Source organism: Rhinopithecus roxellana, chromosome 1, assembly GCF_007565055.1.
Source record: "Rhinopithecus roxellana isolate Shanxi Qingling chromosome 1, ASM756505v1, whole genome shotgun sequence".
Taxonomy (NCBI): Eukaryota; Metazoa; Chordata; class Mammalia; order Primates; family Cercopithecidae; genus Rhinopithecus; species Rhinopithecus roxellana.
In genome coordinates this window covers 90,493,272-90,511,900 of record NC_044549.1, presented here as the reverse complement: position 1 = coordinate 90,511,900, position 18,629 = coordinate 90,493,272, and the positions used below count along the sequence as shown (strand labels likewise).

Here is an 18,629-nt window from a genome sequence, read left to right as displayed (position 1 = left end):
AGTGTCCCATTTTATAATAACCGTTTGAGTGATTAGGTGAAAAAGTACTACGCAAGCTGTAGGGCATTTCTCCATCAATGCCCATCCTAACTTGCCAGACAGCTTATCTTTGATGTTCAGGACTTTCAACCTCGGGATTTCAAAGTGGGCTCATAGGTAGCCCCAAAGAGTAGGAGCTTCTCATCAGTGTGAGCTGGCATTTTCCAATATTGGACAACTCAAGAGAAGCATGAAAGGCTGAACTTAGGCCGGGCATAGTGGCTCATGCCTGTAACCCCAGCACTTTGGGAGGCTGAGCCAGGTGGATTACCTGAGGTCAGGAGTTCAAGACCAGCCTGACCAACGTGGTGAAACCCGGTTTCTACTAAAAACAAAAAACTTAGCTGGGCGTCGTGGCAGGCGCCTGTAATCACAGCTACTCAGGAGGCTGAGGCAGTAGAATTGCTTGAACCCGGGAGGCGGAGGTTGTGGTAAGCCAAGATCCTGCCACTGCACTACAGCCTAGGTGACAGAGCAAGACTCCGTCGCAAAAAAAAAAAAAAAAAAAAAAAAAAGGCTGAACTTGTATAACTTGCAGGTGACTGTTTTATTTAGTCTGTGACTGAAAGATTTAAAAACTTGGCCAGGTGCAGTGGCTCATGCCTGATATCCTGGCACTTTGGGAGGCCATGGCAGGAGTATCGCTTGAGGCCAGGAGTTCAAGAGCAGCCTGGGCAACATAGCCAGACCCTGTCTCTATACTACATAATAAAAAAATCAGCAGAGCGTGGTGGCTGTAGAGGTGGGAGGTTCACTCGAGCCCAGGAGGTCGTGGCTGCAGTGAGCTAAGATTGTGCCACTGCACTCCAACCTAAGCAACACAGTGAGAGCCTGCCTCTGGAAAAAAAAAAAAAAAAGGATTCAAAAACTATCATGGCCAGGCGCAGTGGCTCACGCCTGTAATCCCAGCACTTTGGGAGGCCAAGGCAGGTGGATCACAAGGTCAGGCATTTGAGACCAGCCTGGCCAACATGGCCAAATCCCGTCTCTACTAAAAATACAAAAAATTGGCCGGACATGGTGCTGGCACCTGTAATCTCAGCTACTTGGGAGGCTGAGGCAGGAGAATTGCTTGAACCTGGGAGTTGCAAGTTGCCATGAGCCAAGATTGTGCCACTGCACTCTAGCCTGGACAACAGAGCAAGACTCAGTCTCAAAAAAAAAAAAAAAAAAAACAAAACCGAAAAACCAAACCAAACCTATCGTTTCAAGACTCTTACTATAAATCCTATTTGGATTTAGTAAATACTAAGGCAAAGACCTGTATTACCAAAGATGGTCTGGGAGCTATTTCTGGCAGCAGACCCAAACCCTGCAGCCTGTGGGCAAAGACGCTGAAGCTCGCTGAAGAGGGCCTGCTATTCCGGGCTCTCCTGCTCTTTTGCAGTTATGGCTGGAGGCTGGCCTGGTGCCACGCTGGCTCCATGAGGTGGGCCATCTGGCAGGGAGGCCTGATGTTTGTATGATCACAGAAGCTATCCCAGTCCACCCTTGCTAAAGCGGTGGCAGGGCCTACCTGCTCCTCCTGTAAAGTGCTCAGTAACAGAGTTGGAGTGGGGGTGGGAGGCTCGTTATTTGTCAAGCTTCCCTCCTCCTGAGATCCGGGGTTTCACAAGTGAATCTTGAGCAACTGCTCATGGTCTCTTGGCATTGAGCCCAGGGAAAACAAGGTTCTTCCCCTTCTTCCAGGAGCTCAGCGGCTAATGGAGTCAAAGCAGCTGTGGTCAGTGAATAGGAAAGGGCAGCCTTTGATGAGGCTGGCGGGCTGGGGAGGGAAGATTCCAAACAGCAAAGGAGCTTGAGCCTCGGTAGGGCCTGCCGGTCCTAGAGGGGGAACGGACTTTCCTGGGCCCACCCTCACGCACAGCCAGGAGCAGCTGTCCTCAAGGTGTGCTGTGTCCCAGCCCCTCCAGCTCAGCCTTTTCATTTGTTCAAGCTGGTGCTCGGGAGTGCACAGGATGCCTTTCAGAAGAATTCTAAATCCCGGGGGCGCTGTGATGGCACAGTCACATGTCTGAGCCCAAAACAAGAGAACCACTTGTGTTTTTGCCACACTTCTCGCCAGCGATGCCCATATTTTTGCACTTTTTTTTTTTTTGAGACGGAGGCTCGCTCTGTCACCTGGGCTGGAGTGCAGTGGCACAATCTCGGCTTACCGCAAGCTCCGCCTCCTGAGTTCACGCCATTCTCCTGCCTCAACCTCCCGAGTAGCTGGGACTACAGGCGCCCGCCACCATGCCCAGCTAATTTTTTTGTATTTTTAGCAGAGACCGGGTTTCACCATGTTAGCCAGGATGGTCTTGGTCTCCTGACCTCGTGATCCACCTGCCTCGGCCTCCCAAAGTGCTGGGATTACAGGCGTAAGTCACCGCACCCGGCCTTTGTGCACATAATTTTTTATTTGTTTGTTTGTTTATTTTCTTTTGAGACAGAGTCTCGCTCTTGTCACCTAGGCCTGAGTGCAGTGGCACGATCTCGGATTACTGCAACCTCCACCTCCCAGGTTCAAGTGATTCTCCTACCTTAGCCTCCTGAGTAGCTGGGATTACAGGCACCTGCCACCACACCCCGCTAATTTTTTTTATTTTTAGTAGAGACGGGGTTTCACTATATTGGTCAGGCTGGTCTTGTATTTGTGTGTACTTTCAGAAACACAGAAGGATGTAAATATAACTAAGAAATAGACACCCATCAGAGGCCGGGCATGTTGGCTCATACCTGTAATCCTAGCACTTTGGGAGGCCTAGGCAGGTGGATCACCTGAGATTAGGAGTTAGAGACCAGCCTGACCAACATGGAGAAACATGGAGAAACCCTGTCTCTACTGAAAATACAAAATTAGCCTGGCATGGTGGCACATGCCTGTAATCCCAGCTACTCAGGAGGCTGAGGCAGGAGAATCGCTTGAATCCAGGAGGCAGAGGTTGAGGTGAGCTGAGATCACGCCATTGCACTCCAGCCTGGGCAACAAGAGCGAAACTCCGTCTCAAAAAAAAAAAAGAAAGAAGAAATAGACATCCATCACATACACATACGCTTATTCTAGTCACACTGTCCTTTACTTTCCTCTTTTGATTTAATATATACTGGAGATCAATTCACATGAGCTCCTATAGAACTATGCATTCTTCCCTCAATGGCTGCATGGTACAGATGTGCTAGAGCTGAGTTAGCCACTCCTCTGATGGATTTAGATTTATTGACAGTATTTTGCTAATACAAACCATCTATCAAAAGTTATAGTGCTCTTAGCAAATAAAACAATACAGAGATTGCATGGAACTTCTCTACAGTTGTCATTGTAGGTTGGAACTGTTTGTTCTTTGCCTTTTTCCTACATCACATCTTGTTTCTCTTTGTTGCTTTTCCCCTCCTCCTCTGCCCACATCCCCCTACACACCTGTTCCTCCTGGTGAATTTCAGTAGCTCCTCGCCACCCATCAATCAGGGAGCTTTCCTAGACTGCACCTCTATTCCTGGCTTTTCTCTCTCTGCACCTCCCCAGCAGCATTTTGCAAGACAGTTTGTGATGCTGTAGCCTAACTCTGATGCTTAGCCTAAATCTGACAATTCAGTGACCTTCTTGCATGGGTCAGGAGTTCAAGACCAGCCTGGCCAACATGGCAAAACCCTATCTCTACTACAAATACAAAAATTAGCTGGGTGTGGTGGGGCACACCTGTAATCCCAGCTACGTGGGAGGCTGAGGCAGAAGAATCGCTTAAACCTGGGAGGTGGAGGTTGCAGTGAGCCGAGATCACGCCACTGCACTCCAGCCTAGGTGACACAGCAAGACTGTCTCAAAAACAAAACAAAACAAAACAAAAATCACATTATACTCCATATACACAATTATTATTTTTTATTATTTAAAAAATTTTTAAAAATCACAGGAAATGTAAATGATCCAAATACTCCAAATAAAAAACAGATTTTCAAACTGGATAAAAAAGCAGGATGCGAGGTATATGCTATCTACAAGAAATACATTTTAAATATAAAGACAAAAAAAGTAATAGGATAAAAAAAGATATACTATGCTAACACTAGTCAAAAGAAACTACAAATGGCTATATCAGTATCAAAGAAGACTTCAAAGTAGAGGATATTACCAGGGGTAAAGAAAAGTCATTTCATAATGGTAAAGATGTCCCTTAATCAGGAGGACATAATTTTAAATGTTTATACATCTAATAATAGAGTTTCAAAATACATGAAGGAAAAAACTGATAGAACAGTAAGGAGAAACATACATCTACGATTATAGACAGAGATTTCAAAACTCCTTTGTCAATAATTGATAGAACAGGTAGGCAGAAAATTAGTAAGGATATGGTAGAGTTGTACAGTGTGAGCCAAATATACCTGATTGTCATTTGTGGAAAACTATACCTCGCCAGGTGCAGTGGCTCACAATGCCTGTAATCCTAGCACTTTGGGAGGCCGAGGTGGGCGAATCACCTGAGGTTGGAAGTTCGAAACCAGCCTGACCAACATGAAGAAACCCCGTCTCTACTAAAAATACAAAAATTAGCTGGGCATGGTGGCACATGCCTGTAATCCCAGCTACTCGGGACGCTGAGGCAGGAGAATGGTTTGAACTGGGAAGGTTGAGGTTGCAGTGAGCTGAGATATCGCCACTGGATTCCAGCCTGGGCAACAAGAGCGAAACTCTGTCTCAGAAAAAAAAAAAAAAAAAAGGGGGGGGGCTGGGCGCAGTGGCTCACACCTGTAATCCCAGCACTCTGGAGGTCAGGAGATCGAGACCATCCTGGCTAACACAGTGAAACCCCGTCTCTACTAAAAATACAAAAAAGGCCGGGCGCGGTGGCTCAAGCCTGTAATCCCAGCACTTTGGGAGGCCAAGATGGGCGGATCATGAGGTCAGGAGATCAAGACCATCCTGGCTAACACGGTGAAACCCCGTCTCTACTAAAAAATACAAAAAACTAGCCGGGCGACGTGGCGGGCGCCTGTAGTCCTAGCTACTCGGGAGGCTGTGGCAGGAGAGTGGCGTGACCCCGGAGGCAGAGCTTGCAGTAAGCTGAGATTGTGCCACTGCACTCCAGTCTGGGCGACAGAGCAAGATTCCGTTCAAAAAAAAAAGACCACCACTATACCCAGTAATAAGACAATACACATTCCTCTCAAGTGTACATGGAATATTTACCAAAATAGACCATATCCTTGGCCATACACAAGTTTCAATAAATTCAGGACTCAAACCAAACAAAGCATATTCTCTGACCATAAAGAATTAAATTAGAATCAACATCTCAAATTAAATTATTGAATAATTTTTATCTCAAGGTAATAGAGAAAAGTATGGAAGGAAACATATAAAGTTGTATTAATATTAGTGACTTCATGGAGATAAAAATGATGAAATGTTGGAGACAGTGCCATAAGGATATTAAATACATTTTGTGCTGTTTTACTAGTTATAATAAACATGTATTCCTTTTGAAATTTAAACAAAATATATAATTTATGTGTGTGTGCATATATGTATGTATGTATTTATTTATTTATTTTTGAGACGGAGTCTTGCTCTGTCACCCAGGCTTGGAGTGCAGTGATGCGATCTCAGCTCACTGCAACCTCCGCATCGCAGATTCAAGCAATTCTCCTGCCTCAGCCTACTGAGTAGTTGGGACAGGTATGTGCCACCGCACCCGGCTAATTTTTGTATTTTCAGTGGAAATAGGGTTTCACCATGTTGGCTAGGCTGGTCTTGAACTCCTGACCTCACGTGATCCACCCACCTCAGCCTCCCAAAGTGCTGGGTTTACAGTCATAAGCCACTGCACCTGACCCTCAAATACTTAAAAATAAATTTCCCCTTTCCATTTCAGGTGACCTCAGCCAACTTCCATATCAAAAAATCATATTAACCCTGAATAAAACAATCAAATACTGTAATTTATTTAATAATTCCTCTATTACTGGACATTTAGGTTGTTTTCCATTTTCTACCTTATATAATGAAGGCTACAACGAACAAATAGGTCCTCCTTAAATGGCAATCCTCAGCCTTCCTAAAAATCCATCTCCTCACGGCTTGCATGTGGAAAACAAGCTCCAATTTATATTTTTTTAACTCACTAATCTATGCCTCCCATAATCTAATTCCTCAAGAGCAGAGGTCTGCTTTAAAATGGTTTTTGCGTGCTCGCTTGGCAGCACACATACTAAAATTGGAACGGTACAGAGATTAGCATGGCCCCTGTGCAAGGATACTTGTAAATTTGCGAAGCTTGCAGTGAGCTGAGATCGCGCCACCACACTCCAGCCTGGGTGACAGAGCCAGACTCCATCTCAAAAAATAAATAAATAAAATAAAATAAAATGGCTTTTGCCACATAGTCACTTTGCCTGTTGCAGCAATTTAAATTGACAAAACATTTGATCTTTTATCTTTGCCTCAAAATCCTAGAGGGTTCACTTTAATCCATATCCAACATATTAAGAAATATGTGATTCGTAAGCCTTTTTTTTTTTTTTGAAACAGAGTCTTGCTCTGTCACCCAGGCTGGAGTGCAGTGGTGCAACCTCTGCCTCCCAGGTTCAAGCGATTCTTCTGCCTCAGCCTCCTGAGTAGCTGGATATGGGCGTGCACGAGCACGCTTGGCTGATTTTTGTATTTTTAATAGAGACAGGGTTTCACCATGTTGGCCAGGCTGGTCTCAAACTCCTGACCTCAGGTTATCCGCCCACATCAGCCTCCTAAAGTGCTGGGATTACAGGCGTGAGCCACCGTGCCCGGCCTTTGTAAGCACTTTTTAAGTAGTAATCATTAACTACAAACACAGAATCTTGTAGGTTAATGAATTCTCTTTTTTTAAGAGATGAATCGGCCGGGCATGGTGGCACAAGCCTGTAATCCCAGCACTTTGGGAGGCTGAGGTGGGCAGATCACGAGGTCAGGAGATGGAGACCATCCTGGCTAACACGGCGAAACCCTGTCTCTACAAAAAATACAAAAAATTAGCCGGCCATGGTGATGGGGGCCCGTAGTCCCAGCTACTCGAGAGGCTGAGCCAGGAGAATGGCGAGAACCCAGGAGGTGGAGCTTGCAGTGAGCCCAGATCCCACCACTGCACTCCAGGCTGGGCGACAGAGAGAGACTCCGTCTCAAAAACAAAAAAGGAAAAAGAGAGATGGATCACAAGGTCAGGAATTTCAGACCAGCCTGGCCAAAATAGTGAAACCCCGTTTCTACTAAAAAAATACAAAAAATTAGCTGGGCCTAGTGGCGGGTGCCTGTAATCCCAGCTATTTAGGAGGCTGAGGCAGGGGAATCGCTTGATCCTGGGAGGCGCAGGTTGCAGTGAGCCGAGATTGTGCCACTGAACTCCAGCCCGGGCAACAGTGCAAGACTCCGTATGAAAAAAAAAAAAAAAAGAGAGAGCTCTGTCACCCAGGCTGGAGTGCAGTGGGATGAGCACAGCTCACTGCAGCCCTCAAACTCCTAGGCTCAAGTGATCCTCCCACCTCAGCCTTCCCACTAGCTGGGACTACGGGTGCATATCACCATGTTCAGCTAATTTTCCTATTTTATTTTTTGTAGAGATGGTGTCATGCTTTGTTGCCTACGCTGGTCTCAAACTCCTGGGCTCAAGACATTTTCTCACCTCAGCCTCTCAAAGTGTTGAGATTACAGGTATGAGTCACTGTGTCCAGCCTAACAACATTTTTTAATGAGATCTGTTTTTCTGATTATAAAAGTGAAACACGAAGCCAAGTGCGGTGGCTCTTGCCTGTAATCCCAGTACCTGAGGAGGCTGAGGCAGGAGGATTGTTTGAGCCCAGGAATTTGAGAGTAGCCTGGGCAACATGGCGAGACTGCAGCCTGCAAAAATAAATACGTAAATAAGCTGGGCATAGTGGCACATGCCTATAGTCCTAGCTACTTGGGAGGCTAAGGTGTGAAAATTGCTTGAGCCTGGCAGGTCGAGGCTGCAGTGAGCCATGATTGTGCCACTGCCCTCCACAATGGGCAACAGAGTGACAGATCCTATCTCAAAAATAAATAAATAAAAAAAGTAAAACATGCTCAGTGCGAAACTTTGTACAATACCAAAAAATATAAAGAAGTGTATGCAGCCGGGCGCAGTGGCTCACGCCTGTAGCCCCAGCACTTTGGGAGGCCGAGGCAGGTGGATCACGAGGTCAGGAGATCGAGACCATCCTGGCTAACACAGTGAAACCCCGTCTCTACTAAAAATGCAAAAAATTAGCCGGGCGTGGCGGTGGACGCCTGTAGTCCCAGCTACTTGGGAGGCTGAGGCAGGAGAATGGCGGGAACCCGGGAGGCGGAGCTTGCAGTGAGCCGAGATTGCGCCACTGCACTCCAGACTGGGCGACTGAGCAAGACTCTGTCTCAAAAAAAAAAAAAAAAAAAAAAGAAGTGTATGCATATTTATATTTTTCCTTTTAATATGGCAAAAATCTTTATATATATGTGTGTATATATATATATGTATGTGTGTGTATATAAATATATTATATATATATATATGATGGAGTTTTGCTCTTGTTGCCCAGGCTGGAGTGCAATGGTGTGATCTCGGCTCACTGCAACCTCTGCCTCCTGGATTCAAGCGATTCTCCTGCTTCAGCCTCCCAAGTAGCTGGGATTACAGGCACCCACCACCACGCCCACCTAATTTATGTGTTTTCAGTAGAGACGGGGTTTCACCACGTTGGCCAGACAGTTCATGAACTCCTGACCTCAGCTGATCTGCCCACCTTGGCCTCCCAAAGTGCTGCGATTACAGGTGTGAACCACCAAACCCGGCCTATATATATATATATATATATATATAGTCTTTTTAAATTTAATAATATTTATTTTCCAATGTCATTGTTTACAAGTATCATAGCAGCAACTTTCTTTATTTCTTTTTTTGTTCATTCACCTAGAAATCGTCAAAAATTGCCATTGCCAACCGGGCGGCTCATGTCTACAATGCCAGCACTTTGGGAGGCTGAGGTAGGAGAACTACTTGAGCTCAGGAGTTTCAGACCAGCCTCGGTAACATGGCAAAACCCCATCTCTACAAAAAATACAAAAATTAGCTGGGCATTGTGGCACACACCTATGGTCCCACCTACTAGGGAGACTGAGTTGGGGGAATTGCTTGCCCAGCAGGAGGTTGAGGCTGCAGTGAGCTGTGATCACACCAAGGCACTCCAGCCTGGGCAACAAAGTGAGACCCTGTCTCAAAAAAAAAAAAAAAAAAAAAAAAAAGAAAAGAAATTGCCACTGCCAGCCATATTTCAAGTTGTCATGGTGAGGTATTGGGAATAGTTCTCAATTAGCAATGATTGTGCCTTGGATAGACCTCATTGGCTATGATACTGCCACTGCAGAGCTGCAACTTTCAATGTGTTACTTCAGACAGAAATAAATACAGGTTGGAACTTAGCAGGAAGTGCTTATATCTTACCAAAAGTCCTAGAACTTTCTGCTGAATGGATGACTTAGTTAGGAAAGACTGTAAAAAGAAAGAGAAACCTATAATTACCTAAAAAGCCAAATATAAAATGAATGCTAGAGTAAGTAAATTAATAAATATCAAAACTGTAAGCTAAATTCCCATTCTGACCTCTATAACCCTCATGAAGAGTTCTAACCCTTGATTTTCATAAAGTGTCTACAAGTGGTTGGCGATTCATCTGTGAGGTTCCAAAGTGCATTCAAAGTAAATTTCAACAGTGTCCACTGAATTTTGATTGGTTTTCTGCTTCACTATTTGAAAAAGTTGCTGTAAAAAGAAGACAGAATTAAGTTTTCATTTTTGAACTGTTATTACAATTTGTGGCTATTAATAATGACAAGTCCATGAGGATTAGTCTCATGGCTGAAAGCATTTCCTGTAAAGGTACCTATAAACATAACAAACAGCCCCTTGGACTGAACTTTTCTTCAAGAAAAATGTATAAGATCTTCATAAATACTTCTGTATTATTCTGATCATACCTACAATGTAATCACCCATAAATAACACTTAAAGGCAAAATGATTAAAACTTGAGTCAACTATCTTACCCATTCAGTCACAGCATATACTTATTTTAGACTCTAGAATTAAAAAGGCAAAGGAAGAGAAGGGCAAATGAAGCTAACATTTATTAAGGATTAGCAAATTATATTCTATATTGTAGTACTGTTATTCCCATTTCTCAGGAGAGAAAATTGAGTCTGAGAAATATTAACTAATTTAATCATAGTCAATTTAGTCAGAGAAAGTAAGAATAGGAAGATCTAATCTATCCAACTCCAATTTTTCATTAAGAAAAAAGAAAGGAAAAACTACATACAATGACAAGAGAATTAAAGTCTATATTGACTAAAAATAAGATAATAGCCCCTCCCTCCTTAGCCTTCCCCCAGGGCAGATCCTGCAGTGCCTCCGTCTTGCTTTTTCTTATTTTTCCCCCTTCCCCCTTCCCTTTTTATTTCCTTTTCCCCCTTTTCTCTTTCAATAAACAAGAAGATAATAGCTTTGAAATTCCAGTTGTAAATTAGTTCTATCATAGTTTTACCCTAAAAAATTTATGTTTGAAAAGTAACTGGTTTTAAAACTACATAAGGCATCCATAATTCCATTTTTATATTATACTTTTGGAGGTACAAAAGGAAACTCTAAGGCCGGGCGCGGTGGCTCAAGCCTGTAATCCCAGCACTTTGGGAGGCCGAGACGGGCGGATCACAAGGTCAGGAGATCGAGACCACCCTGGCTAATACGGTGAAACCCCGTCTCTACTAAAGAATACAAAAAACTAGCCGGGCGACGAGGCGGGCGCCTGTAGTCCCAGCTACTTGGGAGGCTGAGGCAGGAGAATGGCGTAAACCCGGGAGGCGGAGCTTGCAGTGAGCTGAGATCCGGCCACCGCACTCCAGCCTGGGCGACAGAGCCAGACTCTGTCTCAAAAAAAAAAAAAAAAAAAAAAAAAGGAAACTCTACTAAAACAGATATAAGAAAACAACATATTACTAAAGGTTATACACAATTCAGTAAAAAAATGTGAAGAAACACAAACATGTAGGTACAGTTAGGTAAGTTAATAGCATAGTAGCTAAGAGTGTGGCACTAGAAGAAAGCTACCTGAGCTTAAATATAATCTCTGCATCTGACTAACTGTACAACCTCATTTACCAATTTAATTCTTTGTTTCCTCATCTATAGATTGCAGGTGGTAATAAGAGCAGAAAAAAAATCTAGCTATAATAATAATCATCCCTAATACTACTAATTACTTCTTTAAGCTTGATTACCTCCCAAAGCATATGAGTAGATTTCCTTAAAAATCTTTGAATATACCAGCTGGGCACAGTGGCTCACGCCTGTAATCCCAGCACTTTGGGAGGCCGAGGTGAGCGGATCATGAGGTCAGGAGATCGAAACCATCCTTGCTGACACGGTGAAACCCCGTCTCTACTAAAAATACAAAAAAAAAAATTAGCCAGGCGTGGTGGCGGGCACCTGTAGTCCCAGCTTCTAGGGAGGCTGAGGCAGGAGAATGGCGTGAACCCGGGAGGCGGCAGAGCTTGCAGTGAGCGGAGATCACGCCACTGCATTCCAGCCTGGGTGACAGAGCGAGACTCCGTCTCAAAAAAAAAAAAAAAAGAAACCATTTTTAAAAACTGTCACCCCCCGAAAATAGTAAAAATAAACAATATAAGCATATTTTTCTACTTATATATATTATATTTAGTATTAGGTACTTAGCATATACTACCTCAATAAATAATTTTTCTTTTATCTTTTTTTTTTGACATGGGATCTCCGTCACTCAGGCTGGAGTGCAGTGACACAATTATAGTTCACTGCAGACTCGAACTCGCAAGCACAAGTGATCCTCTTGCTTCAACCTCCTGAGTAGCTGAGACTGCAGATGTGTGCCACCATGCACGGTTAATTTTTTTTTTTTTTTTTTGGGTAGACCCAGAATCTCACTATGTTGACCATGCTGGTCTCAAACTCCTGGCTTTAGGTGATCCTCCCACCTCAGCCTCCCAAAGTGCTGGGATTACAAGCATGAGCTTTTTTTTCTTTTCATTTAGTCTTCGTAATAACTCTATTAAGTACTTTTTATCACCCCTAAGAAAACAGTGATTTGCCCAAAATACATGGTAAGAGACAGAATTGAGACTAAATCCAGATATGTCAACTTCAGAATTCCTACTCTTTCCGTTATTCCCAAACAGCCTTCTCTCTTTATACATTATTTTTATTCCTATCTCCATTATTATACTTTTTAGATTTTGTTACAACCATATCTATATAGCTATTTTTTCTATTGTACTGTTTGTTATGGGTAGAATTTATAGATATAATTCTGTGTGGATTGTAAATTATGTAATTATAATTCAGTGTGAATTCCCTAACATCTAGTAAGATAGCAATGATATCATTTCATTTGATATCATGGGTATGCTATACATATTTATCAAATGAATGGCTTACTTTCTCATTATTAAATTATATAAATTCTTTTTTTTTTTTTTTTTTTTTTGAGACGGAGTCTTGCTCTGTCGCCCGGGCTGGAGTGCAATGGCCGGATCTCAGCTCACTGCAAGCTCTGCCTCCCGAGTTTACGCCATTCTCCTGCCTCAGCCTCCCGAGTAGCTGGGACTACAGGCGCCTGCTACCTCGCCCAGCTAGTTTTTTTTTTTTTTTTGTATTTTTTAGTAGAGACGGGGTTTCACCGTGTTAGCCAGGATGGTCTCGATCTCCTGACCTCGTGATCTGCCCGTCTCGGCCTCCCAAAGTGCTGGGATTACAGGCTTGAGCCACCGCGCCCGGCCCCTAATTATATAAATTCTTATATAATTTATAAGTCATGGAAAAATGGAGTCTCTTATTTGACTTTTCCATGTAGTGTTACTATTCGAACACCTCATGGCAGGATTTTAACAGGCATGTTTAAATATACTTTTTGCCTGTAAGTTTTCCCTAAGGCATTTTTTTTTTTTTTTTTGAGACGGAGTCTTGCTCTGTCGCCCAGGCTGGAGTGCAGTGGCCGGATCTCAGCTCACTGCAAGCTCCGCCTCCCGGGTTCACGCCATTCTCCTGCCTCAGCCTCCCGAGTAGCTGGGACCACAGGCGCCCGCCACCTCGCCCGGCTAATTTTTTGTATTTTTAGTAGAGACGGGGTTTCACCGTGTTAGCCAGGATGGTCTCGATCTCCTGACCTCGTGATCCGCCCGTCTCGGCCTCCCAAAGTGCTGGGATTACAGGCTTGAGCCACCGCGCCCGGCCCCTAAGACATTTTTTATATCTACTCCCTTTGAAGCTTTTTAAACTTTTCATTGTTTACTAGTCTTATTTCCTCAACTGATTATAAGCAAGCAAAATCGTGTATCAGATATTTAAATTATCTGCTTTTCCAAAGCATACAGCACAACCTTATGCTTCTAATAGTCTCTACATTTTCTATGTAAATAACAAAAATCACAGAGTTTTAGAATTAGTTTGTTTTTTTTTTGAGACAGGGTCTTACTCTGTCACCCAGGCTGGAGTGCAGTGGCATCATTATGGCTAACTGCAACCTTGAGCACTTGGACTCAGGCGATTCTTCCCCCTCCACCTCCTGAGTAGCTGGGACCACAGACATGTGCTACTATGCCTGGCTAATTTTTAAATTGTTTGTATAGATGGGGGTCTCACTGTATTTCCCAGGCTGGTCTCGAACTCCTGGGCTCAAGCAATCCTCCTGCCTTGACCTTCTAATGTGCTGGGATTATAGGCATAACCACTGTGCCTGGACTTAGACAGGATCTTAATACTTTTGTAGACCCCAATGGTTCAAGTAATTTTCCCAAATTCACAAAGTGAGTTGACAAGCTAGATTCTAGGTCATCTAACTTTGAGTTCAGGGCTTTTCCCATCTCTTTTTCCGAGTTCAGGGCTTTACTTCTACCTAGGAGTAAAGCTGCATATATGAAAAGAAATAAATACACTTCCTTAGAAGTAACAAAAACATTTTTTTTGTTTTTTGTTTGGAGAAAGGGTCTCCCTCTGTCACCCAGGCTGGAGTGCAGTGACACGATCATGGCTCACTGCAGCCTTGACCTCCTGGGCTCAAGTGATCCTCCCACCACAGCCTCCTGTGTAGTTGGAAACACAGGCATGCACCACAATGTCCAACTTTTTTTTTTTTTTGGTAGAGAAGGGGTCCCATTATATTGCCCAGACTGTTCTTGAACTCCTGGCCTCAAGTGATCTCCTCCTGCCTTGGCCTCCCAAAGTGCTGGGATTACAGGTATAAATCATCACATGCCTGGTCACAAAAAGTTTTTATTAAAATAGAAAATGTTAGAAAATATATAATACTGCCTGAAAACAATAAACATGAACATCTAGTGGCCTGCATGGAGGAGATTATAAAATGAAAAGCTCAGTACCAAGCTATGCAATTTGTTCTGTAGAAAGCTACAAGCAAGTGCTGGGCACGGTGGCTCATGCCTGTAATCCCAGCACTTTGGGAGGCTGAGGCGAGCAGATCACAAGGTCAGGAGATCGAGACCATCCTGGCCAACACGGTGAAACCCCGTCTCTACTAAAAATACAAAAAATTAGCCCTGTGTGGTGGTGGGTGCCTGTAGTCCTAGCTACTCAGGAGGCTGAGGCAGGAGAATGGCGTGAACCTGGGAGGTAGAGCTTGCAGTGAGCCAAGATCGTGCCACTGCACTCCAGCCTGGGTGACAGAGCGAGACTCTGTCTCAAAAAAAAAAAAAAAAAAAAAAAAAGAAAGCTACAAGCAAGTAAAAACCAAATTCAATGTCCAAGAACTCACTGATGTGATTGACTCCAGAGGTCAGACTAAAATCTAGGATCAACTTGGAATTCTGCTATATATCTGCATCTATCTGTCTGTCTGTCTATCTATCTATCTATCTATCTATCTATCTATCTATCTATCTATCTATCTATCTATCTATCTATCTTGTGAGACAGGGTCTCGCTCTCTCACCCAGGCTGGAGTGCAGTGGCGCGATCTCGGCTCACTGCAAGCTCTGTCTCCCAGGTTCATGCCATTCTGCCTCAGACTCCCAAGTAGCTGGGACTATAGGCACCCACCACCATGCCTGGCTAATTTTTTGTATTTTTAGTAGAGATGGGGTTTCACCATGTTAGCCAGGATAGTCTGGATCTCCTGACCTCGTGATCCGCCCACCTTGGCCTCCCAAAGTGCAAGTGCTGGGATTACAGGCGAGAGCCACCACGCCCTGCCTAAAAGCAAATTTTTTCAACAGCATCATATTAGAATGCCTTTGTGATGGAATTTTACATCATGTTGCTTAAGGTTGACATCCTTTCTTCCCTCTTCTTCAAAGTGCCATAAGATGAAACTAGTATTTTACACATTCAGTTTACTGTGTAATTCATCATATACATTTAATTGTCATATGTGCATGGCGTAAGACAATGTCTTTTCCAGGTATGATATGTGCTGCACAGCCTGCATTTAATTTCTTGATAAAAAAGGCAAATGTCAGCAGATTTAACGTGCATGGGAAAGGATCTAGTTGTGGAATCTTTGTGGCATGCTTTTGTATTGGGCCATTAACTGGGGTGACTTCATATCATTTTATGATTATTTCACTCTGACTTGTAAATGGAAGAAAAACTACAGTCCAATGAATTAAAATATTTTAATTTATATATATTAACTAAAATTATTGTTCCAATTTTTAACAATCAGTATAAATGAATGTTCTATTTTGTATTTTTATTTCATTATAAATATGATATACATATTGAAAGATGTTTTATACTAGGCTTTTATTCATATTTGATGTATTATTTGCTATGTTTTTATAAAATGTATTCTAATATTTCATTATATTATAAATAGCACATCAGTGTTAGCATGTGATAACATTTGCTAATCTAATGCTTGATTAATGAAATTATTTTCATTATCTCAGCTCTGATATTTACATATTTAAGTAAGTTCAGGAAGTTAATTAGCCATTCTCAAATTCCCTAAAAGCTAAATATAGATAAACCCTCAGATTCTAATGAGTTAAAACCAAGACACTTGGCCGGGCGCGGTGGCTCAAGCCTGTAATCCCAGCACTTTGGGAGGCCGAGACGGGCGGATCACGAGGTCAGGAGATCGAAACCATCCTGGCTAACACAGTGAAACCCCGTCTCTACTAAAAAATACAAAAAACTAGCCGGACGAGGTGGTGGGCGCCTGTAGTCCCAGCTACTTGGGAGGCTGAGGCAGGAGAATGGCGTGAACCCGGAAGGCGGAGTTTGCAGTGAGCCGAGATCCGGCCACTGCACTCCAGCCTGGGCGACAGAGCGAGACTCCGCCTCAAAAAAAAAAAAAACCAAGACACTTATCAAAATATAAACAGAGGCACTTAGTAAGCCTAGACTGAAAATGCCTATTTGTTTTTGCATGGCTGTGATATCTCCTTTTGTCAACAAATTAATATACTTGAAATCATGCTAAAAGTCAGAAAGTTATTAAAATAATAAAGAAATGACTGTTGCTTGCTTAGATAGATAATGTAATATCTATAATACAAATGAAAATTAAATATTTTTAGATAAAATTTTTGAGTACACATCAGGATACCTATTTACATTAAACTTACATAGAATTTTAAAGAGACATGAATATCTGACAATATGAGGAAAAGAGGCCTGCTCTTAAATGCAAGACAAATGTATGAGAAACTACCTCTGGGAGTAAGGGAGAAGACTGAAATTTTATAGAGTTAACATAAGAATCCTAAAATTTTCTGAAATAATTATCATAGTGTGAAGCAGTAAAATCTACTTTATATTTTAAGATATTACAATTACTATTACAATGAAGTGTTACAAAATGAATGCGTGTGCTCACTTACTGTTATAGGCTATATTTTAACTCCCCAAAATTCATATGGTGAAGTCCTAATTTCCAGTACCTCAGAATTTAGACTCTATTTGGAGGCAGGGCCTTTAAGTTAAAATAAAGTTGTTAGAGTCTCTGATCCAATTCCACTGGTGTCTTTATAAGAAGAAATCTGAACACCCAGAGAGACACCAGGGATACACACACAGTAGGAAGACCACAGTGAGGACACAGTGAAAGTGTGATCATCTGGTAGCCAGAGAGAGGCCTCAGAAGAGACTAAACCTGCCAACACCTTGATGCTGGGCTCTAGTCTCCAGAATGTCATGAGAAAATAAATGTCTATTATTTAAGCCATCCAGTGTGTGGTAGTTTGTTATGCCCATTCCAGCAAACTAATATACTCATATTAAAGAAAAATAATGATAATTAAAATAAGATATGGCCAGTAGATCCTGCTAAAGGAAGCTGTGTGACTTGTTTTGGATCACTGCCACAACAAAAGTTAACAGTTCTGTAGCATAAGAAAAAAATATTTTGGGCCAGGCTCGGTGGCTCAGGCCTGTAATCCCAGCACTTTGGGAGGCCGAGGCGGCTGGATCACGAGGTCAGGAGATCGAGACCACAGCGAAACCCTGTCTCTACTAAAAATACAAAAAATTAGCCTGGCGTGGTGGCAGGCACCTGTAGTCCCAGCTACTTGGGAGGCTGAGGCAGAAGAACGGCGTGAAACCGGGAGGCAGAGCTTACAGTGAGCCGAGATCGCGCCACTGCACTGCAACCCAGGTGACAGAGCGAGACTCCGTTGCAAAAAAAAAAAAAAAGAAAAAAGAAAAAAGAAAGTAGGGACAAACCAAATTTCCATCATTAGGCAAACAGATACGCAAATAATAGTGCACTGGATATCGTGCAGGTTTTAAACATCACAAAAGAGCTCTGCTTCTGACTTCCTATGATGCCATGGAAGTAGGTAACAGATGTTTTACACTGAGTTTTCACGTGGGAACTCTGTCTAGCCTGGTTTCTCGATTTTCAATGTCACCAAGTGCAGCTTTTGAAAAGCAATTCAATTTATGGCAAATGAAACTTTCAAATGTGTTTTCTCAACAACCAGTTTTACTTGTTTCCTATCAAATGTATCCGTTTATCCACCTGCCCATCAGTCTGTCCCTCCACCATTAATGGATTTGAGTGCCCTCTACTGAGCTGATGATCAATTCCGTAACTTCACTGTTCCCAGTTACATACTAGGTGTTCGGCAAATCATTTTTTTTTCTTTTCCTTTCGTTCTTTTTTTTTTTTTTTTTTTTTTTTTTTTTTTTTTTTTTTCGATACAGAGTCTCTCTCTGTCACCCAGGTTGGAGGGTTGGAGTGCAGTGGTGCGATCTCAGCTCACCGCAACCTCCGCCTCCCAGGTTCAAGTGATCATCCTGCCTCAGCCTCCCAAGTAGCTGGGATTATAGGTGTACCCCAATACACCCAGTTAATTTTGGTTTTTGTTTTCTTCTTTTCTTTCTTTCTTTTTTTTTTTTTTTTTTTTTTGAGGCAGAGTCTCGCTCTGTCGCCCGGACTGGAGTGCAGTGGCCGGATCTCAGCTCACTGCAAGCTCCGCCTCCCGGGTTTACGCCATTCTCCTGCCTCAGCCTCCCAAGTAGCTGGGACTACAGGCGCCCGCCACCTCGACCGGCTAGTTTTTTTGGTATTTTTTTTAGTAGAGACGGGGTT

General features: G+C 42.9%; 1 non-coding gene and 1 pseudogene across 1 annotated transcript; one reads left to right on the top strand and one right to left on the bottom strand.

The window, feature by feature from the left end:
• The first annotated feature begins 6,207 nt into the window (after positions 1-6,207).
• On the top strand, positions 6,208-6,309 carry LOC115892111. The gene has a single exon (XR_004052000.1). It is a non-coding gene; the product is annotated as a U6 spliceosomal RNA (small nuclear RNA).
• Positions 6,310-9,262: 2,953 nt separating this feature from the next.
• On the bottom strand, positions 9,263-9,418 carry LOC115900807 (annotated as a pseudogene).
• Between the last annotated feature and the right edge of the window lie 9,211 nt (positions 9,419-18,629).